A 24,321-nucleotide genomic window follows, 5' to 3' on the forward strand; every position below is an offset into this window, starting at 1 on the left:
TAAGGGTACAGAGAGAGCCACCCCCCGCGCTCACCCTCTGTCTTGGCCAGCCTGGCCCTGTAGGAGGCAGCTGTTCCTGCCAGCCCTCCATCCGTGGGAATTTACTCCAGCTCCACCTGATACCTGGAGTATTCCTATTTTTGCATCCTTATCTCCTAATGAGTTTATAATCTAGAACAGAGCAGTACCCCTGCAGGTCTCCAGGCTCCTTATCAAATGATTTTGCTATCAGGCACATTCAGATGCCGGAGAGCTGCTTCTGACCCCACACAGGCTCCTCTGTGGGGGCTTTTTTCAGGAGGAATAGACTCAAGCAGAAATTCTGTGTCATGTCAAACAGGAGAAAAATGAAACCCACCTATGCATGGGGCTCTCCCAGCTTCTTCCAGGTAGGATATTTGAGTGCTGTCTGCCCAACCCTAAAAGTGGTGGATATAACCCAGTATTTTTTCTTCTATTGCCTTTGGGTTGAAGAAAGCATTTTAATATCCACACACCTCTAATAAACTAAAGCTGTAACGAGGCTTTCTCTATTTGTATTGCTCTTTTGTTGTCTCCTATGTGCATTTACCATTGATTTTTGCCAAACTCCCCTATACTGTAACTATGCAGTTATAAACTGGTGTTATTGAGGGGAGCTGAGGAGGGAAGGGATAGCCATGAAATTACTGGTTGCAAACAAACACTGCGGCTCTGTTTGGGCATTTCTCAGAAACACCTGGAGATTACTGCATGCAACCTTCCTAATCAGTAAATCAGCCAGCCACCAATTGTTTCCTTAGCCACATCAGGCACAAATGGAACAGCTGTTTAATTTACTTTTTTATGGTAGGAAATTCATATCCTGAATCATCGATATCTTTATTTTGCAACTTGCTGCCATTGATTATTTTATTTTCTTTCCTCTCAGTGTTGCCTGCCATAAAAGATAGGAGTGTCGCTGTGTGTGGACGAGGTGACCTGATGTCATCTTGCAGGATGATTCACGAAAACCAAGTGAAACTCTCTGGAGCTTCACTTGGACACCCTCTGAAATCCAGGGGTTTGGAGGGGGGGAACCTGGGACACTTGCTAACATGAGCAGGAACTGAGGGACCCAAAGCTTTGCAGGCTCTAGAAACTCCAAAGTAAATGGCTTTGGTTGGCTTGAGACTGAGCAACAGCCAGCCACAACTGAATGCTTTATTGCCGTCTGGAAGTGTTTATTTTCTGAACATAAATTCAAGGGACAGATTCAAGGCATGTCTAGAAATAAAGCATATCATCATGTGAGCTAAGCTGACAAGGACAATTTACTGTACCCTGCATTCGTTCTGGGCCAATCGGAAGAGAAGAGGCTATTAACATCCTGAAATTCCCGCTGTTGGGCCCGGCCTGTCCCTTCACTGAACTCGGGAATGGCATGTATTAACCCCTTGGGGGCCTCCCGTGCATCCCAGCGAGGGACGGGACGCTGTGAGTGCCCCGGGCCGCGCCCGGCTGCGCTGACAGCGAGCGGAGCGCTCCGAGAGGCCCAGCACAGGGTTAACATCTCCCTCCTCTCCGGGGCTGCACACCGCCCCGCTAAACCCCGGAGTTCACTGGTCAGCCCGACCTTGGATTCTCCGGCAGAGGCAGGAACAAGCTGACACAGAGCCCGCGTTCCCAGCGCCTGCGGAGCTCAGGGAATACAATGCGGCCGCAGCCCTCGGGCCGAGAGCGTCGCTCACAGAAGGGAAGGGAAAGTTCATTTCCTACTTTTTAAACGCTGCCAGCACGAAAAGTAACAAAACCAGAAGTCGGGAGGTAAAACACAAAGGGCACGGCAGCAGATATTGCGGAGGAAAGGTGCCATTCACAGTCAGGAATGTGTTATAATAAAACCCACTAGCAAAAGTCCACAGAGGACTGTTTGCATAGCAGCACTACAATATCCACATGTGTAAATAGAGGGAACAGCCTTTAAATCTGCGTGGCAGCAGCAACTGTTGGGTCTTTTACCTGCTGCTTGAAGTGTTCCCCCAGCTTGGTGGGTGTCCTTGTGTAGGACAGCTCCAGCAGCCCCATTCCAGCATTGCAGCTGAGGGAAATGTGTTATTGTGGCTTGGAACAGGAATTTTCTGCATGCAGCACTGCAGAAGGCCAGAGCAGTTAACTTAACTGGTGTTCAGCTTCTTCTTTTTCTCTGTTAGGGATATGGATTCAGGAGAGCTGATGCTTTCACAGTAAAAGTCTTGGGTTGGTCCTTCTGATTAATTATTAATGTTTGTCATCTTGTTCCTTTTTTTTTTTTTTTTTTTTTTTTTTGGTGAGTTTAGAGCTGAGGAGCCTGTCTCACTCATTCCCTGGCACTGCACAGGGCTTAAGTATCACAGCCTTCAGTACCAGACCAGAATAATATAAGAACCACAAAGAATCATTTATCTGGCATGACATATTTTATGCTCTTGTGTAAGTTTTCCTAGGGGACTTCTGAATGTCCTAGTGGGTGACTGTAAAGACACCAAGGACTCAAAGTCATGGGCATCATTTTTATTGCACGCCCTAAAACACTCAGCACAAAGACAAAGCTGAGTGATTCTAACTTTTCTGAAATTAAGAGGCTGTATTGTCTCACCAAAGTCCTTCCACAGATCTCTCTAAGAGCAGAGTGGTTTGGGGCTAAAATTGATCCTTATAGGAATGTTTCTGTGTTTCTGTGCTTTAAAAATTCAGTCCCCATTTCTTTCTTGCAGACTACCCTAATCTCAAATTAGCCTCCTGGGCAAAGGTCAGGAGTGCAGGAGTGCAGGTCTTATTGGTTCAATTAAAGGAAATAACACGAAATCAGACAGGCTATTGCAGGAGTCTTTGTCAACAATTTCCTGAATGCTGAGAGGCTGCTCAGGCATGAGCTGTCTACCCAGCCAGATAGTGCTGCTATTAGAAACACGTTAGTGTGAGAAATTAAAAAAAAAATACATACATGGCTAATAGCTACATTCATCTGATGGCTTTCACAGCAAAAGTCTTGGACTCGTGCTTCTGATTAATTAATAATTAATAATTTGTTGCTTTGCTCCTTTTTTTTGGTGTGTTTACAACTTAGCCTTGCCTCTCTTTTTTTTTTTTTTTTTCCCCAAAACACACATAACAAAGCTCAGATAACTATGCTGGTATCTGTTGTACTATTACTTGCCTTAATAATGTCCCTAATAATGATGAAATGTTATGTTTCCAATAATGTACCAATAAATATTTTGGAGTTAGGGAACTGGCAGGTATGTGGGGAGGGCACTTCATGTTAACAGCTGATATACTGTTGTTACACTGCTGAAAACTGGGGCTAATGCACTTGTGTAAAGATCTTCTTTATAAAAGTGATTTTCCTTTATTTCTTTCCTTTTTTTTTTTTGTTTGCGTCCTTGTGCCTGAACATTTGACCCTGGAGGAGTAGGATGGAAAGATTGTTTAAAGAGCAGAGAACTGTTTATTTCAATTTTCTCCTCTTTTTTCCCCCCCCTTTGCAGTTCTTTTTACAGGTAAATCACTCGTGATATGGGAGAATCTCAGAGAGTTCAGAGGTTTGGGGCAGGAAACGCCTCCCCTCCCCCTGAAGTTTGGATTCAGAGCTAAATTTATCTGAATGCTGTCATTTCCCTGCTTTTCCCTCTCTACCTCCTTCATTACATTCCTCTTTCTCCCTCCCCATTCCCAGCCACCCAGATCTTATCCTTTCCTTGACCTGCAGCTCCCCCTCCCTAGCCTGCCACGGCTCTAAAATGTCCGGAGGCCTCGGCTGAAGGTGGCAGCTTCTCCTGCTGGGGTTTTTGGGTTTTATTTTTCATTTCTGAGCTGAAGCATAGCAAGAAGTGCTCTGCAATCCCCTGCCTCAGAGGCTGTGCCCATCAGAGATGCTAAAGGCAAGTTTGGTGGCTGCAAGAGGGGAAGGCAGCAGTGGTCCCAGCAGAGCAGCCCGGGCTGGCTGGTGCCTTGCTGGGCGTGAGCATCTTCCTGTGATGCAGCAAAGGGCCCCTGCAGGTACAAGCAACTCGATTTAGGCAAAAGAATTCATAAATAGGTGTTGAAGTTTAGCCAAATTTCCATGCTGTTCCTGCTTTTCCCTGACACATTCTGCACATTTGCATCACTTATCACAATCTTGAACAGGTCTGTCCTGGTAGGAAATACACAGAGTTCAGCAAGAATCCCTCTCTTTTTGTTTTTCCCTTTTCCTTTTTATTTTTTTTTCCTTAATATTATAGTCTTGCACTGTGGCTATTCTAGTTTTTCACAGAAGTGGCAGGCAGCCAAAGACTGGAGTCATTATTTGCAAACTCTAAAAATAGAGTCAAGATTTATAGGAAGAAAACAGATATGTCTTGTTATAAAACCATGAATAAGGATTGGCACGAACATAACGGTTTATTCTTTTTTGATATTGCTTATTGTAAATTGCACTCTATCTTTGTGGGAGATACACCAGATAGTTACAGTGCAGAAATGCTTCCTTACTTGAAAGTGCTGCAAAACTGCAGTTTATTTGTTGTAAGGACTTGATTATTCAAAGGAAGCGATAAGAGATGAGGTAGCCCCTGGGAATTTTGTGCATTGTTAGGGTGGACAGTTTGTTTTAAAAAAAAAGTATTAGTGATCTTCTTCTGCAGGTCACTGCTGATAAAAATTACATTCTGTGCCCAGCGAAAAGGTGCCTCGCGAGCTGTACTTCTGGTTAATACTGCTTGTTATTGTACACCATGAACATCACATCCCTGATCTGACTGTGGGTAATAACACTCCCTGCTCTATCTCCTGCCTCATAGGCTCTGGCAGGGCAGCCACAAAGGAAAAAAAAAAAGGAGGGAAAAAAAAAAGAAAAAAAAGAGGGAGGAAGTAAGCAGAGAGAAAGAGAAGGAAAGACTTTCACAAAGAGTTAAAAAGGCCTGATGAAATCCTTACAATGTACACCATATGGCTTGACATTTACCAGATTAGTTAAACATTTCTACTGGGGATAAATATTCCTGCACATCGATGTAAAGAAATTGCAGGAGACAAGGGCACATACAGCATATTTATGCCATGGAGTAATCTTTTTTTTTTTCTTTTTTTCCCTCCTCCCTTCCCCTTGGCTAGCAGAATTCAGGTTACAGAGCATGTGAGGGACAAGTGTACTCACCCAAAATAAACCCCAGTTCTGTGCACTCCTGAGCTGCTGGTGGAGTGGCTTCCAGCATTGCCCCAAACACACTTCAAAAGCCTCCCCCCAAAAAAAAGTTTTGAATGAGCAATCTTGCTATAAAAAAATACCAAAACCCCGACTGTGTGGAGAAGCTGAAGCATTAAAGTTTGTCAGAATCTATCTGAGCACTCGGATTGCCCGTGGAAGATGCCTGTGATGGCTGCCAAAGTGATTTGAGCGGGTTGATGCAGAGGAGGTGACTGCTGGTGCCCGTGTCTGGTGCATCCTGCCCCGCTCCTTGGTGAGCAGCCCTAAAGCCATAGATTTCATCTGATCTTTGCAAAGGCTAACATTTGTCTGCTGTCATTGTAGTGAGATTGATGACAGGCTGGATGGGGAGGAGGAGGGGGAGTGCAGCGGGAGGAAGGCTGATCCCCACAGCCCCGATAGTCGGGGCCAAGCCCATCCAGAGTCGCTGTCCTGGACCCTCTGGTGGCTCTGGCAGTGTCAGGGAGTCCTTCCTGCACCACTCCAGCGGGAATTGCATGGAATTGTTACAGGAGATTGCAGGAACTCGGAGACAGGAAGGCAGCACTTCGCACCTTGTGTATCTTAATAGATTATTCACGTCACAAGCAACACAGGGCAAAATGTTATGACAACCATAAGAATGTAGTTTACTGTGGCTTAATGTGGCTGGGCAGTGCAGGGTAAAGCTATCAAAAAATATTTTACATTTTTTAAAGTTTCCAAGAGAAACTAAACAATGTGGACATGCAGCTATTTTTATTCAAACCCCTGAATTTTGGCAAACTCTTTCCAGGCTATAGCAGAAAAGGCTTTCTCTTTTTATTATTAGTAGTACTATCCCAGTGCCAAACTAAAAATCAGACACCTTCCCACTTGGAGGCTTTCTTGCAGGCTGATGTAATAGAGGAATCTTCTGCAAAGGACACATATGTCCCAAGCTGGGCAGCCAGTTGCTGGCTGCAGCATGTAAAGTGCTTTGGAAAAAGAATTTAGCTTTCACACTCATGGAGGATAAAGTCCATGTATCTTTTTCCATGAATGAATGAGTGACTATCAATGCTGACATTTGATCTTACTACAAAATCCCAGAGATTTGCATTTCACCAGGCACATGTATGTATGCATGGAGGGATCTCAGCACTTCTGGGAAAGAAATGCAGAGTGAATGGGTTACTGCCCTTGTGGAGAAACGTACCTGCAAGTCTTAATCCCAATATTAGATAGGAAACCATTGAGGCAAGGGCTGGAAGCAGCCCTAGATCCTCTCTGGGAGCTGAAGGGGAGACGGGTGCACGAGCCAGTAACTCTAACAAGCTGGAATTCAAAATATGCCTGACCTAAAACCTTGGGCTGGGACATGTACAGGCTTGGGGAAAGCTCAGCTCCAGCCCCTCGGGTTGAGATTTACAGTGCTGAGACTGATGTCGTGTGGATTTTAACCACCCAGTGTCCTATCACACCAAAACGACATTGTGTGAGGACAGGGTTCCAGCTATAGACAGGGAGAGAAGTGGTGGAGGATGTGAAAACAAAGTGTCCCTTTATTCTGGCTGGTCAGAGAGGAGCAGAGACTCCCACTCAAGTGGGAGGGTGGCTTGGGCGATCACGGGTGGCTGCGTTGATAAAGAGTGAGCCAGAGAGATAAATACCTGTGCTGAGGAAAATAAGAACAGATAATGGATTGGTGCGAGTCGCAGTATATTTCCTCCTGGTGATGAAGGGCTAAGAGTGAGTTATAGATCTTTCCTCGTGATAAGAACATATTTCTTTCCGAATCATTTATCTATAAGTTACTGAGATATTATTTTGGGCTGTATTGGTATTAATTGAGCTCTTTGCATTCCCACCCTGGTCTTTAGCAGGTGACAACATGGTAGGGACCCCAAAGGTTCCGTCTGCACCTCCCATGGGTGAGGTGTTACTTTCCGTGGCTGGGAACTGGGAAGAAAGCAGGAATGTTTTTCCAGGTGTCTCAGGTGATGGTGATATGGTTATTTATGCATGACCAGGGTTTAAATCTTGCTTTGTTCAGGTCCTTAATGTACAAGAAGCATTGCTGAGAGTGTTTTAAGATCTGTTACTGCTTTGGGACAGAATTAACTTAAACCCGTAAACATTTACACATTCAGGTGATACAACAGGTGTGTGTGTGAGGGCAGGAGACTGTGTGGGGAGAAAAAGCAGCGTGGTTTTGTCAGCTGGGAAAGATCAGAGCACCAGGTTTGATAGTGAGGGGAAACAGCTTAACAGCTTTTAAAATTTCAATTATGTTGTTAATAGTGTTATTATTGGGTAGATATTTTGTATAATTTAGTAAATGGCTGTTTCTCGGCCCCCTTTCCCCAAGGCGGCACGGGCCTGCCCTCACAGAGGGGCCGCCATCTTGAGGCGAGGGCGGAAAACCTCGGGGCAGGGGAGAATGGCTGAAACAAGAGGGAAACACAAATAAACTGGGGCCAGACAGCCTTTGGGGCTGTGGGATGAGGCAGGTGGCATGTCAGGGCTGTGGGATGAGGGGTTTAGGAACGGGCAGGTGCCATGTTCCAGCGTGAGGGCTGTCCGTGGGCAGAGCAGCTCACGGGACAAGGGGCCCCCGATGTGTTTTCACCTGCTGTAACCTCAGCCTTTGCTGTCTTGCTTAAACCTCTGCTTTTGGATCTTCAGAGGAACCTTTGCTGTGGTCAGTAAATCCTAATGTTGCGCTTGCCCTGGTTTATGAGATTTCCAGGAGATTTGTCACTTGGTGGATCAGGCAGCTCTGAGGGCACAGGTTTGGGCTGACGGGGAGGACTCCACTGTCTCCATCTTGTTAAGATGAGCTTCAGGTTCAGAACATTAATGTGTTAATAAGGGAGCCCTGTGTTCCCACACTGCTGTTAAAGGAGTTCTCACACTGCTGACCTGACCCCCTTAATCCTGGCTTTCCTGGAGGAATAGCTGATCTGTCAGGCCTCCTGTACCTAAAATGAGATGAAAGGGAGTGATGGGCCTATTTCAGTGCTGGTGTTTCTCAGGTACCTCAAGCAACCTTGTTCTTTTTGTATTCATCGCTTATTTCCCTGGAAAGGAAAAAAAAAGGAAAAAAACCCCCTCTAGATGTGAGGGCTCAAATCACTGAAGATGAGAAGCAGCAAAAGGAAATAAAGAGGTCAAACACCTAAGTTAGCTTATGATTAAAAAGAAATTAGTGGGGCTATTTTTAATTTGTTTAAATATATTACTTTCTATTAAAGAAGTCTTTATATTTCACTAAGTATGAGATGAAGTGTGTCACCAGAGGAAGATTTTTTTTCAGTTTTAGTACCTTTTTTCTTCAGAACTTAGAAGCCCGATGCCGCTGAAGCCACAAATGCGGAGACAGCAGGGATGGCAGCAATGTGGGACTTTACAGTGCACCTCAGTCGCCTTCCAGTTGGGCTGGTTTGCAGGAAATCAGGAAAGAGAGACATTCACTATGCATAACAGGTATGTTGTGGGGAGGTCTGTGGTACCACAGAGCCCCCAAATACTCAGCCTCAGGGTGTTGTGCAGCCTGGAGAGCCAAAACTCTGTGTCTCTACCCTCAGAGCCACCCCAAGGTGTTGAGTCCCAGCCCAAGTCACTGCTGGGAGCCCCCTCAGAGGCTGGAATGCATCTCATATCTGAGTTTAGCTGCCAGATCTTACGTCTTTTTTTGTTAAATCTGCTAGACTATGGATATTTTCGGGCTGCAGCTGACAGAAATTAGAAAGGATAGTTGTAAATGAAGTTTTGTAATGCCAGAAGTCTATGACGGAGCTTTTATAATCAGTGCACAAGCTGAACGTTGATCTAAGTGTTCCAAGGCTTTCCATGAGCTTGCTGGTTTTTCCATTTCTCTTTTCTTTCTTTTGCTAAATGAAGTTCCTTGCAAACAAACACAGCAACTGGGTGAGACTGCAAACCTGTGAGGAAAACACACCATAAGGTTTGAATAAAAATAATAAAATGTTTGGTTAGGAATTTGTCACAAAGCTCCAAAACAATGCAAACACTCTCAGTCTCTTGTTTTGTTCCCAGCTGGGAAGCCAGGCCAGAGTCACTGAACATTTCACCAAGACTTGCTAACCTTCTGAGCTGAGTTGTGAGAAATTGTTCTTGACATCACATGAGCTGGGCCACAAGGCAGGACTAATGTGATATTTGCTGTCGAAGGTTTCCTAGGAAACATGCTACTTAGAGCACTCAGCCCTCCCTGCCACCCTTCCTGCATCCTCCAGCTTCCCCTGCTCCCACAGGTTTGGCAGGGGGCAGGGATGTCCCCTCTGACCTCCGGACACCCTCAGCACACACCTTCCCTCTTCCCATCTGAGCAGAGAGGAGCTGTGGAGATCCTGAAGCTCGCCCACCTAATTGCCCTTTTTCCTCTGATTCATCTATTTTTTTGTTTTTCCCCAGCACTCTGCAGTGGGAGAAGTGAGAGAAGCTAAGCTGCATCCTGCAAGACTGGAGATGGAGAGGAGGAAGTTGGAGCCTCCTCAGTGAGCTTCAGCTTTTCTGCCACGGGGGAACTGGTGGGAAAAGGTTAGGAAAATCAGCAGGTAACTTACAACTTGACTTGCCACGTAGTTTGCAATACAGTAGCTGCATACATAACCCATAAGTGTTTTTCAGCAGAATGGAGTTCCCCAATTTCTTCCCACAATTTCACCTGGTAGGTGCAGTCCTTGACATCAGCCCCACAGAATGATTCCTGCTGTCCAGGCCCAACTCTTCATTTTGGCCCTTTGGAGCAGCAGGAGAGTTCCCATTGAGGATGGGATGAATGGAGTCGGTTCACACATGTTAACCAAATGCAAATCCTTACATGGAAACTCATGGTCAGCTTTTTCCACTGCTATTTTCAGAGCTCCCACAAAAGACCGTGCTGTGATTATATGTATTCATGATATGTATATCATGTATTCAGCTCAAACAATATTTGAATGATGCATTTAGAATTCTTCCTAAAAAAAGGACCATGCTTCTGTAAACTGCATCATATTTGTAAAAAGAGGGGGGGAAAAATCTAGCTTGCTTTTCCTTTCTTCCTCTCTTTCTTTTTAATATATCATTTTATAAGGGTGTAAGAATTGTTGTTAATGCTGCCTTACACACAGACACACTTCCACATAATGGTCTGCATTTGCCTGTATTCCATACATAAACAACCCTATGGAATCCCGACTCCTCATTGTTAAGTTTGTCTCCATATTTTTCAAAGCAAAGCAGCTCTGGGTGTCAAACAGTTTATTTCTTCACTCTCGTTCACTGGGCTTTGTGGAAGATGCAGCCAAACAAATAAAGCGTTGGGAGTTTTGAGTGTTGGCTGGGTGTTTTGGTTTGTTTTCAATTTTTTTTGTTTGTTTGGCCATTATTGGCGTTTTTTGGTGGTTTTGTCTTTATTTTTTGATTTTGGTAGTGGTTGATTGAATTTTTTGGTACGTTTTTTATAGCTGGCCATTTACAGCTGCCTCTTTTCCCTCTTGTCTTCTCCACTGATAAAACACCATTTTTATGACTCTGTCATCAAGTGTCTTTCACATTGCCAATATTGATTTCCCCAACCCCTGGGAGGCCCAGAATGTCACCTCTGTGACACTCCCTGAAGCCACTGGCTTGGAAAACAGGAGCACTGAGGTTGCTGCTGCAAGACACTGGTTTCCCACGTGGTGGAAAGGAGACAAGTAGCCCCAAGTCACTGGGCTGATTCATCTCTCTCCACGGTGCTGTTCCCTTCACCTCCCTGCCTGTCTGTGTGGCCAACATGCCCCATGTGCATTGTCTGAGTAATCAAAGTGCAGGAGGTGGAAAAGAAATTCCATTTGGAATTGTTTAGCTCGACCTTCAGTTTCTGGTGGCATCTCAAGGATTGAGGTGGCTTTTGGGCTGGCTTTTCAGAGTGCTTGCAGCAAAGCCAGTGGTGCCCCACCTGTAAATCTGGGCAGAATTGGGGTCTTTGTGGCCAGAGAAGGAAAATCAGTAACACACTTCTCTTTCTGTTTCAGTTCAGAAAAGAATCCTCCAGGTGTGAAGTCTGATGTCAGTCAGCCTCAGAAAACCAGCACCAGCTGAGCTGAGGACCTCCAAGCAAGTGTCAGGTCTGTACCAATCTCTCAGATCAGCATTTTTCTCTGCAGAGTCACTTTTCCCTTGCATGGAATCATGATTTGCAACCCCCCTCTGTCTGTGAGATACCATCATGAGACCACATTGCTCACAGAAGGCAGAACCTTTCTATGTTATGCCAGGCTGCCCAACATGTGAGATACTGGTGGGCACCCAGACCATTTATTGTTTTCAGAGCACTCTCAGAATTTCAGTCCTTGTGGCACCACGTGTGATGTGTGTTGGGAGTTGTTGTTAAACTCCCCTGCCAGCTGAGGGAGGCAGGAAAGGAGATACAAAACCACAGCTTGAGTTATTGCTGGAGACAGGACTGGAACTCAGCATTTCCTGGGCAGATTACCACCCTTCACTTCTCCCTCAGCTGGTATAATTAGCTGTGTCCTGGATCTCTCTTATTCCCATGCAAGCACACATCTGAATGCATTTTTCTTTGAAATTGTCTGTCTTGGGGTCATTTGTGTTGTGCACTTCAGGCTGTTGATGATCTGTTGTCTGCAGTGAAGTGCTCACTGGTACACTGTAAATCATGAAGAGATGCAAAGGCATCCATTTGTTACTACTGATTCAATCTCTGTGGAGTTCTGGAATGGGCTACCTGTAAAACTTTGGGAGCCAAGTCTTGAAAAAACCCCAATCCTTTGTGGCTCTTTAATTTTTTTGTTCTTGGCTGCTAGCCATGCAGAGGGATGTCTTACATCCTTGAGATGAACTTAGTGCAGTCCTCATTGACCTAGCAAGCCATTTTTTCCCTGATGACAAGCTGGGATCACATTTTGTAATGACTGCTGCAAGATTGTCTTGTTAGGGAAAGGGCTAAGGTGGGATAGTCTTTAATGACAATGAAAGCACCTCATAAAACCTGATTCTTCAGTTTTACAGGCATGGCTGTAAGAATTTTAGCCAATGCAGACTTAGTAAATCAGTCAGTCAAAAATTATATCGGTTGAAGTATAATGTTCATGGCAGTCCAAAAACCTGAACATGTAGGTGATTTGGAGGGCATTTTGTTAACTCTTTAATTGGTCGTTTGAGTGCTGGAGGCAGTAGCTAATTGCCTGTAGGTCACAGTAGTCCTAGAGCTTAGGTAAATGTGTATTGTCATATGTCACATTTTCATATGGCTCCTTTGCACAGGTTGGTAAAAATGATTGCTGCATAATTAAAATTAAGACAAGGTGGGAAAAGTGATTCAATTAAACCCCTGAAGCCATTGCACAAATTATCTGAAGTACCAAAAACTAATGAATAGTTAAAACTAGTTTTATCTTTTTACTCTTCATTCCTGAATCCTGAGGGTATCAAAATGGCTGAAGTCTCTCTCAAAGTTCTCAGAGGTGAGTTTTTGGGTGGGCAGTGCAAGTATGAGTCAGCACAGAGGAATCCAGGCCTTTTAAAATACCAGCACACAGAAACTTTGTTACCTACTTGTTTGGAATTGAAAATAACCAGACCTTACGCACAAGAGACCCTTTGGTTTCTCCACCAGCCCAGAATTATTTTGAAAACATCTGCAATATTTCACTCTGCATGCAGCAGGTATTATATACCAGGGAGGGTGATGACAGTAAAAATAAATGAGATATGTTGTAACCAAAACATCCCAAGTTTTACATCATACATTTCACAAGCCTAGCAAGCATCCTGTGCTCTGACTTGAAGGCTGTGAGGGCATGTGGTAGTTTTACAAATGTCTATTAGTATTAACAAATATGTTCCATTATTAGACAGTGTGCCACTGCCCCAACCTCCCAGTGCAAGAGGTGAGTTAATATGGCTTATAAAATATAAGAGTGCTGCAGGCACAAATTGTGGAAATCAGAGCCCTGGCTAAGCAGGAGGTCTCATTACATTTTGTGGGACAACTTACTAGAGGCCTGAACATGAGCATTAAAGCTGCCTCCCAGCTCAGGCTTTTTATGGTTCCTGTCCTTTCCCAGAGCCACACAGCTATAGGAGCTTTAGAACAGCAAGGTCTGCACCTTTGGATACTGGCAGTGTGCTAATTCTGACCACATTTAAAATGAGAGGATTGAGATGGGTATGCTTGCACTTTGCTTTTTAACAGAACTGTTGGAGCCTGAAAGTAGCAGGGCACTGAGGGGCTGTGCTCTTGCTGCTTTTGGGGTTTGTCTTCAGGGTTTTTTTTTTTTCTTTTTCTTGCATGGCTCTGTGCTGGTAGCTGTAAACTCCCATTTCTTGGAAACAAGAGTGTTTCTTGGCCAGGTTTGCCAGCGCTGTGTGTGCTGCACAGAGAAGACCCAGTGTGTTGAAGCGGTGTAACACAGTGCATCTTTCAGGGAAGTGAAGAAGTCTGGTTGCTCTTCATTAGAGCAGACACTGCCCTGCAAGGTTCCTAAAACATGCCCTGGTAGGGACTGTCTGCAGCCATCCAAGGGGAGGTGTCTGTAGACATTTCCCCCAGAGGGATGGTGTGGATGCACAGATGAGGAACACGGTGCCTTTTTGTGCTTCCACCTCTTTGGAAGTGATTCTCACCCTGCATTTGAAACAGTTAAAAACCCTCTTCTGATGCTTATCCAAACTTAATCACAAACCTTAAATAGGAACTAATTTACTGTCACAGGGTAGCATGTTCATCTTAGTACTGGCTTCATCAAACCAAAAAATTCCCTGCTGAGGACTAGGGTGATTCAGGGAATAGTAGGTTATGAAAACATGATGATGTCAACTCACTAGATAAGTCTTTCATTAATGGGTAAAGCTTCTTTAGGTAAAAAAATAAACCTTCCTAAAGATCTCTGTGGATCAAACCCCCAAGAGACGAGGAGAGCAAAGAAAAAGGAGAAAACTGAAGCACAAGAGGTGCTCAAATCGTGTGAGCTCTCTGCTTTCCCATGCTTCCTGGTGGAAAAGCAAACAGCCAGACATCGTCAGGACTGTCCTAAAAAGTCAGAATGTGAGTGGAAAAGTTGCAGTCTCCCCCCCAAAACATTTTCTCAGTCCTTTTTGATGTGTGTTCAGCCTAGACTGCTGGTAGTCAGAGATGAAATTTCCACTGCCTGTGATTCAAGAAAAACACTGCTTATGTCATTAAACAGAGTGTTTTTCTGTAGCCTTTTCTGTATGGCCTTGGCTTGAGACCACCCAAACTCCAGGTGAAGTAGTGCTTGGGGCAAGCTGAGCTTTTCCTTCCACTCTAAGGCATAAGCAGCAGGCTGCAGCTGATTTCATAAATGCAGACTGATATTTTTAGGAGGCTACCAACAAAAACCAGGTTATGGGATGGGCTGTTGTGGATTGCACCAAGAGAGTGCTGAAATTCCTGCCCTGCATATAGGAATGTGGAAATGACCCAAGAGTGTTTGGGCTGCCTTTGTGAATTTCATGTGTGTGTACAGTATAGTATTATGTTTGTAGAGATGTATATGGCAATACCATGCAGGACTATATGAGACATAAAAGTTGTTAAAAGACATTATGTGACACATTCACAATTATTCCTCTGGGTACACAGAGAGAGTCAAGGTCATGGCACCAAATTCATCTTTCAAAAGTGTCTCATTTCACTGACTATGGAAGGCTTGGACCACTGCCCTGTATTTACTATAAAAATATATATTTTAAGCTATTAAGAAAATAGTATTTTGATCTGTTAATATGGACCTTTTCAAAGAAAAAATGCAAGCTTTTGCCACCAGCCAGGTCCATTCCCATGTCATACCCTGCAAATAACAAGTGTATTAAAAAAGTTTAAAACTTGAATTGAAGAATACAGCTAGGGTTGCTGGTTCAGGAGCCAGGAGCACAATCCTTGTCTGGAGGATGTGGAGAAGACCTACACTATCAAAGCTGTGGGAGGTAAAGGAATGCATTAGGGCTTTGAAGAAATTCTCTTAAAAGCCTGTGGTATTACAAATACGGTGAGAAAGGATTTCCACAGACTTTCTGGAAATGCCCTGTGACTCACTGGTGGACTCCCCTGGGAACTGAAGGAGGCAGCAGGAAGCTGGTAATGGCCTATTAAATTCAGTAGGTGGTGGGTGGTGGGACCATGGCACTAGTGAGCAGCAGGGTGTGCACATTGTGCTTCCTTTGGGGTGCATTCTTCCATGTTTTTAATACATGAGACAAACTTAAATCTCATTTCCAGTGAGTCTGGGGTCCCACCATCCTTGTGTTATCTCAGGGAGCTCACAATAATTCCATGTGCAAGGACCAAAAGAACTGCTTGAGGCAAGAGCTCTTGGGTCAGCCCAAACAAAGGGCCGGGATATGAGAGACTCCTTTGGCAGTGGGGCTGCCCAGGGATACATCTGGGAGGCAAGGTCTGCTCTGCCATGGGTGCAGCTATTACAGTGATAACATCACTCAGCTCACAGCCTTTCCAAGAGGATAATGGTCTTTGCATGTTCCCACCTTCTCCTGGCTCATACATAAGGTGACAGCAAGGCTGAAAAATCCCTGCTGGGTGCCCAGAAAGGGACATGGTTAATAATGACCAGTGTGCAAAGAAGGACTAGACATGAATAGAATTGGATTGATTGCCTTAGACAACTTTATGGCTTTGTTTTCCTTCCTAAAGTCTTTTTGTGTTTTGGTTTTTTTAATAAAATAAATCACAGCTCACGAGATAGCACTATGCAAATATGTCAGGGTATTTTTGGTGGTTTGCAATTAGCCTTGATAACCCAAAAGATGGAGGCTGGCATATGCCATGGGTGGAGTCAGGGGTATTGTGCATCTTTGTGTCTGTGGACGTGTGACAGATTTCTTCAGTCAGGTGCAGGACAGGCTGAATTTAGCCACCTTGGCCTGGATATTCTCCATGTGGCTAAAATTGCCAGATCATTTACCCTGGAAATTATTGCAGTGGTGCACTGCCAAATGCACGGTTGTATTGTTCCTTTGCTTCGTGCTGTTGGGTGTTAAATGTACCTCTGAGCCTTAAGCAAGTCTTGATTGAGTGTTTTTTGTTTTCAAGAAATTATAGAGGGGGAGAGGAATATTTCAATGCTCTTCCAGGATCTACCAAAACCTTTGTCATTTACTTGTAGCTTAGGTAGTTAGGGCTTAGAGGGTGAGAAGGAAGTAAAAGAGCTTGTGTAAGAGCTCAGATGATGGATCACTTGAATTTATAGTGGGAAATCTGTGTTAGTGAAGGCTGGAGCGGGAGCCAGAAAATTTTAGGATTTTCTACACACGACGAGAGATCAATGACTAACCCAAGTTTGTGAGCCATAAAACAGGCAGGCTGTTTAGGCCTTAGGTAGGTGGTGACAATAAATCTCCTGGTGATGTGGAGATGAAGGCTCTCCTGTCCCTATCTACAACAACAGCTGTTTGCTTGGAAATATGCACAGAGAGACTCTGCTGTGTTAAAAACCCTCTCTTGTGCCATTGGAATGGCAGAGACCGTCCAGGCTGGGAATTGTGGGAGTCCCTTTTTAAGATGTGAACATGTTCAGGTGTCCCTGAAGAGCAGCCATTGGGACACCACATCTTCTGGAGAGGTCTCAGGATCCGCATGCTTGAGAAGTGGCATCCCAAGCTAGGGAGGAGATGTTTGTTTTCCAATCAGCTCTTGTCTAAGGAATAGAACTACAAGAATGAGCCCTCCATTAGGAAAATGACTGTAAATGACAATTTCTCCACTGTTCCCAAAGCAGAGAGATTTATTCTGTTAGGGTCACCCATTCTGCAACAGAACTTCTCTTACAATTTCATGAGGAGATGGTTGTATGTCTCTGTGGGGAAAGGTTCATCTCTCCATGCAGTCCTCCTTTTGGATAGGATGAGGAAAGCAATTGCCAGGGTGGAAGGGCAGCAGCTCTCCTGGAGCTGGCAGCTCTCTCTGGGACCAGCACTGCCTGCCAGGGAGAAGCTCTGTTCTCCTGCAAACCACACATTTCCCTGTGACCTTGCAAGGCAAAGGGGGCCATGATACAAACCTGCATTTCAGTCAATAAAACCTCAACACAGACAAGAAACATTGCGTCCTTTCTTGTTTGTTTTACAGAAGAGAACAGAGGCTTCCTGGCACCAAAAGACACCTTTTTTTTTCTCTTTTTTTGGCTTTCACTTCCATTTTGCTCTGTGGAAAGAGGGAGACATTGTGGCTCTAGTTGCATCTGTTTTCACTATTGCCAAGAAGAAAACTTCCATTTTCCAACTGAACTTAAGGTCCAAGGACCAGCTCAGTTTCCTTCAATAATTTCTGAATCTTTCTCACATGATCCCGTCTTGTCATGATGAGCATCAGGAAGGGCATTCCAGCTCTCCAAAGCAAAATCTTGAGGCTCTTTTCTGAAATTCTCACAAATGTGGGTCAAGGTTTATTGCTAATTTGAATTACATGGCTCTAGTGGCCAGCTCTGTTCTGTGCTGCCTGCTTCTGAACCTTGAATGTCTCTCTGTTAAGAGCTTGCAGCCAGAGTAATCCCACTGTTGTCTTGCATGGATTCAGCCTTGGCTCATGGGAACAGTCAGGGTGCACATCCCAGGTTTGTCTGAAGGTTCCTGAAATGCAGTGTTCCTTTTTACCCCATTTTCTTCCATTTCCCAGCACAACAGCACTTTTTAGCCTCCTTTCCCCCTCCATCTGGCACTTGCCTCCTTCCTCTTTCCCTGCAGCCACAAATGTTTGCTGTTGGATGAGCAGGGGCTAATGTGGGAGGTGAGGGAAGCAGTGGTTTCCCTCAGAGCTCTGTGGTGAGCTCCCCTCTGGCAGCGAGGCCCCACTGCCCACCTTCCCCTTTCTGGCTGCATCCCTGCACCCAGGGCGAGCCCTGGGAGCCACAGATCATCAGGTTCAGAAATGAAAAATGGCATGGATCAGATGTATTAGACAGAAGATGGATTGATGGTTCTTTTTTACTTGAGTAACTTGAATTTTTAATAGCTACTTGAATTTTTAATAATTGTAAGAATTTTAGATTTTCTTTTTATTTCATCTTAACTGACTGTAGGTAAATATCTGCAATTTTAGCAATACTGCTTTATTCTGGCTGGACAGTTGGTGCTCTTTATTTATGGAATGAAATACTGTGCACACCCTTCCAGCCCAAATATGAGTGTTCTTTTAAAAATTTTCTTTCTAGGAATGAACACCCCCACAACAGTCATTGCTGAACTGTTTGCAGCAGACAAACACAAAAGGGCTGTAAATGGAGTCAGAGATCAAAATCAAAAGAAAGATTCTCAAACATGTTTGTCATGGTTTGCTCACCTTTGGAATATACGTCCTGTTCCTCTTCTTAAAATATTTTATTTTATTTTTTTTTAGTATAGCTGGGTGAGCTGGTATTTCTTTTGCTCAAGCTGTCTCTAAACTTATATTTCCAACAGTGGCAGCAGATTATGAGAAGATACTTATAGAAATGACATTATATCATTCTTTAAAATACTCATCCTGAAAGGCAAAATCTGGAGAAATTATAGGACTAAGAGGCCTCCTTTGAGAGGCAGAAACTATTTTAACTTGTTATTTTTAGAGCTCTGCAAATCACATATTTTTCTCTTCACTGGCAATTCAGAAAAAAAAATTGGAAATTGTAATAAGTTTAAAAAAAAGGACTCCTTCACAACTTTTTCCCATAAAATGGAAAGTTGAAATATGTCATTTGTGGGCAAATGAGATGCTTCACTTTAATTTCACCATTTTTATTTTAGTTCCTTTTCTCAGATGATAAAAATTAGACACAGAATGGTCTGACTGCTCATGTGGATGGGATGGGGGTTGGTTCTTGGCCAGGACACCTGTCCTGGAGCGTGAGCAGTGACATGGACACAGGGACACACCGTGTCCTTAGCTGGCTGATCCATGGAAATGTTCCTGGGGCTCTGTGGGCCTTGTGTCCACCTCCACCACACACCACAAAGATTAAACAGAGATTTGACAAGGAATGTTTCAGAGGAAGAATGCTGATACTCCAGTGATTGTGGCCATTATCCTTGAGTCAGCCTTGTACATCGCTTTCCAGAAGTGCTGTGTGGGGAGCCCCACCGTGCCCTGGGAGGTGCTGCATCCCCCAGCCATGGAGCATCCACACCTGTGGAGCACCCTTGCCTATGGAGTGTCCCTAGGCATGAGGGAGGCATGCTGCCCTCCCATCCCTGTTTCCAGTGAGGACATGGGGCTGGAATCAGAGCAAACCTCTCTGAGACCTTCTGGCATGAAGGAAGGTTGAGCGCTGAATTTGTTTAATGGGAGGGCCCTGACTGGGAACAATCAGCCACTAAAATCTGATGAGGTAGGAAGAGGTGGGTGCAAAAAAAGGGGAGTAGGAACAAAATACCATCAGCAACAGCGAGCTTGGGGCAATAAATGAAGATATTTCCATTTGGAAGCAGAGGTTCAGGAGATCTGGGGAGGGTTGGATGGTGGATGTGATATTCTGTGAGATGAATTACGGGGTTTGAGTGTCCTAGGAGCAGCCAGGTGACTGCATCCCCACAGGATCTCACACAGGGAGATCACACTCGTGATCTCACACTCATGGGGCAGTGTCAGAGAGCACCTTCACTTGCCAGACACTCTGCTCACAAGCACACGTCCCAGAATATCCAGTCTGGAGCCCTGTCCAACTTGGGAAGGGACCACTTCAGTATTCATTGTGGATAAAGAATGGTAATGCTTCTGTTTCCTTTCTCAGTTCTTTTTTAATGAGAAAAGATCTTAGTAGACAAAACTTGTTTTTCAGACATCTCACTTCCAAAACTTTTTCCTCAGAGTGATTTAGCCTGCAATTTTAGAGTTTGTTTAATTACATTTTTAAACTTCCCTCCTTTAATTACTCCTTTTTTTTTTTTTATTAGCACCTAAATATGCTACTATTTGGGGCACAAACAGACAGAGATTACAATTAACAGAATAATTACACTCTTTTTGTCAGTGTAACCTCATGGTACAGAAAGTATTACAAATCCATTTTAAAACATATTAAATGTTCATATTAATGAGGATAATAGAGAACAAGTACCAGCAAACTAAATATTGTTAATGATTTTGAGCTATTAAATTCATTACCATTTCCTTTCATAATAAAGTGGTTAGTTGCTAATTAGACCTTTTTTAACTCATCATTATTGAATTCATTACATTGTGTGCAGTTAACCCTTAAAGATCTGCCTGGGTTTACAGATGCAATTAAAAAATAATTTCAGCAGCATGTGAAGCCGAGATGCCATTCTCAAACCCGCTTGTGTTTTTGACAGTAGCTCCATGTACTTTTCTCCTGGTACATTTTCTTGACACATCATGCCTAGCAGCTTCTCAGCTGTCACAGCAGCTCCAGCAACACATTCGATGGAAACATGCTGTATTCATTTCATTTAATAGCGTTTAATGTTAGAGCTAAAGTAGAACCCACTTGTTTGGCCAGGGAAAAAAATACCCATCAGCGCTAAAGGGCTGACGTCAAGGAGCTGCTCTTCTCCAAGAGAAACTGCTGGGAGCTGGGATGAGGTGCCTCTTCCTCCTACAAGGACGGATATGCTTGTGCCTATCTGGGTGTCTGGTCTTTTTCTGCAGCCCTCGATGGAAATCCCATCCCTGCCAGGGTTCATGTCAAAAATTCTCCTTATTGCAAGGCATCCTGAACTCATCTTTCAGCAGCTCTGAGGGTTTGCTCCACTCTTGGGGATGGGATGAGTGCCACCATGCCTGTGTCTCGTCCCACAGATCTGATTCCTGGAGAGGGCACTCCTGGGGACTGAATCAAAGGGCTGCTTTGCTTCTCCTTCTTCCTCCTGTCCTCACTCCTTCAAGCGAGGGAGACAACAGAGCTTCCATCTCTTAACTTCTTTCTTTTCGTAGTTCATGCACACTTTTTTCTTTTCAAAAAACCCAAAACACAAACACCCTCCTTCCCTCCCAATAACTTTAGAGTTCCAGGTATTTAAATAACACTGGGACTAAAGGACAGCACTCCCTGCTCTGTCTGGCTGTGGCACAGCAGTGTGGCAGGAGAGGGGCAGTGGTGCCTGGCTGGAAAATGCCATTTCTGGAGCGGCTCTGCCATGGTAGCAGGGCTGTCGCAGTGCCCGCTCACGCTACTTGCTGCAAGCAGCCCCCACCAAGGAACAATTTTACTTGGGTAGGAAAGGCTTGGTGACACTTATTGCTGCTGTGCTAGATGGCTGGGAGCTGGGCTGATGGATACCCTGCAAGTCCAGGAGATAACAGATGAGCTGTGCACGCCCTGCACGGCTCTGGAGAGGCTCTGGTAGCGCTCCTGTCTAGGTGTGGTGTGATGTGGGGGTGCAGCTGTGGGCCCCACGCCTGCTCCCCCCTAAATACCACAGCAACAGCACGGATCTGTAACCTCTGTTTTATTTAAAGCCTGCTCCCTTTCACCTGTGAACAGCAAAGGTATAAATGTGCCTCACCAATCACATTGGACTATTGTATTATACAGTCTATTGAATGTTTTTGGCAGGCACGAGCCCCTGTGCTACTGTGTCCTTATTTTATTATTGTTTTGAGGGTAGAGCTGTGTGATTATCCATTCTTGCTTCAGGCATAGCAAGCCATCTGGAATGCTTATTAAACCCACAGGCAGATCAGAAGGATATAACTCTGATGATGTACATGTACATGGGCTGTACTACATCATCAGAGCATTGCTTCTCTGATGATGTAGTACACATTAGTGGGCCTAGATAATGGATTAGGACTAGCAGAGTGAAAGTTAGACTTTTTGAAGGATGGATATGGTGAGGTTTTTTTTTCTCCCTCTGGGTAACTGCTGGCATAAGATGTGGAAAGGAAAATTTAAAAGTGAGCCAAGGAGGCTTCAAAACTTGTAAGTGCTTAGCTTGTCAATGGGGAGGGACAAGTGGTGATCAAGAGGCTTAAGGAGACAGCTTTGAAACCCTGAATCATTGCAAAGAGGTCATATGTACTTGTCTGCTCGAGTGAAAAGGGACATGGAATGTGTCCAGGAAAATGCCACTTCCCCGATCCTCCCCTGGTCACCACGGGGTGGGTTTGGGCAGGACTTTGGCTTTTCCTCATCCTCCAGTCCCGCAGCAAAAAACCCAACACCCTGTGTTATGACACACAGAACTAGTTTTTCAGCAGTTTCCAAATTTATGCTCATCACATATTTGCAAGTACTATTTAGAAATAAGCTTTTCAAATGAACGAGGGATCTGATCAGCTTTCAAACTAGCCATGTGTCTTCTTTTCTGAGTATGAAAAGAAAATCAACATCAGTAAAAAAGAAAAACAATCTGGGCACTACGTATGGGCTGTAGGTGAAGGAGGGAATAACTATTTGCATCTCTGTGGAGTTCTAAATATAATTTCTATTTCTCTTTGTTCATAACCCTTTTTTGCAATGCTTTTCCGAGGTAGCTGATATTTGTCTAATCATGGAAAGGTGTTTCGTGTCTAAACAAAACCTTTTCCTGTGAAAGCTGGGAAGGTTTATAAAAGCTAGGTCATTCAGTCGGGAAGCTGAATGTGTGCTATGCAATTTAGATAACAAATTGCACACTTTAAATATCAAACTGTAAATATCAAGTACTCAAAAGAATATTGACATTTTTGAGCAATTCCAAAGAGTAACAGAACTTTCAAAAAGGAGCCGTGCATAGTGAACATATGCTCTAAAAATCATAGCTGTAAAGTAAGGCAAATGCCTGTTTTAACAATGGCAAATAGCAAGTGGGGAAAGGGATGGGTCACGTTTTATTAATGCTCAGTGAGTCTCAGGTTTGTCAACACCCTCACCTGTGGGGCTGAGGAAGGGTGTAGCATGAGCAGGGAGATGCACATTAATTTATGATTTTGGGTGCAGAATAGCAGCACTTGAGTAATTGCTTTGCCAAAATCTTCATTTTAGGTGACTGTGTGGCTTTGCAGTTTGATGGTGACCAGGTTATCATTAAGGTGTAAAGGAGGATTAGTAAAAATTCCCAGTTAGAACTGGAGTTCATAATTTCATGGCTGTCAACTGATTGACAACCATTTGACAGATTTTGAGGTTTTCTTGGTGAGGAACCACAGTGAACTCCAGCTTGTGACCATTATGTGCTTTTCTTTAGTTGGGCTTGATGGACAGAAGGAGAGTTTGTTTTCACTTTCTGAGCAAGATTCCAGAGAAGTTTCTGTTTCGTTCCTGTGAAAAATAGAAGGAAACTTGGAAAACTCTTCCCTCTGACTGCAAATCAAATGGACCCTTTTTGGATAGTCCATGCTAGCACAGCTCTTGGGTAGCAATTTTGGCAGAAGGAGGGTGTGTGGGTGTCCGTGTGTGTGTGTGTTGAGAGAGGTGCAAATCTGGAAATCAAGTGTAGCATCCAGCTTTTGCCCTTTTTCAAGCCTTCCTTCTGTTCTCTCCCTGGGTGCCTTACCCTGTGTTTGCTCACAGGAACACCTTCCTTCTCTCCCCCAGGAGTTGCCCTCTGGATTCTCCATTCCTGCATCCCACTGCAGGGCTGCTGCAAAGCCAGCCATGTCCCCCACTCACCTCCCCGTGCCAGTTTGCTTCTTTCCCTGCCACCACTTTGTCCCCAGCTCCTGCTCGCTGGGGAAGGAGATGACAAACTGTCACTTTCTCAAACACCCTCTCCTCCACCGACTACTCTTAAAGAGGCAGTGGGATAAATGAAATTCAGCATTCGAAAGGCTCAACTCCTCCAGAAAATATTCCACCCACAAGTGGGGAGTTTCAAAATCCATTCCTAGCAGTTAATGCTCCATCCTAAATGACACAGCTTTTCAGTAGTGACATGTGCATTGATCTGCATTACAAAAATAAGAGAAATAGCACTTCTTTTCAGCAGCAGATAATTACCAGCATACATCAGGTTCCCTCCTGCTGATACCCACAGGGTGGAGGGGATGGGAGTGGGCATTAGGTGGAGGGGATGTGGCTGGCTCACAGATCAGCCAGATAAATAATATTGATTGGGATTTGTGTGGAGCCTCGGCACACCCTCCTGGCTGCTGCCACGAGCCACGGGGGCACATTTCACTCCCACTCCAGGGACAGGATTCACCCCAGCCATGTCTGCCTCACAAAGGCGCTGGTTAGGATGAGCAAGGCAAGAGCTGGGAG

Source organism: Melozone crissalis, unplaced genomic scaffold (assembly GCF_028551555.1).
Source record: "Melozone crissalis strain CALT ecotype California unplaced genomic scaffold, PUWL_Pcris_2 ptg000081l_1, whole genome shotgun sequence".
Lineage (NCBI taxonomy): Eukaryota > Metazoa > Chordata > Aves > Passeriformes > Passerellidae > Melozone > Melozone crissalis.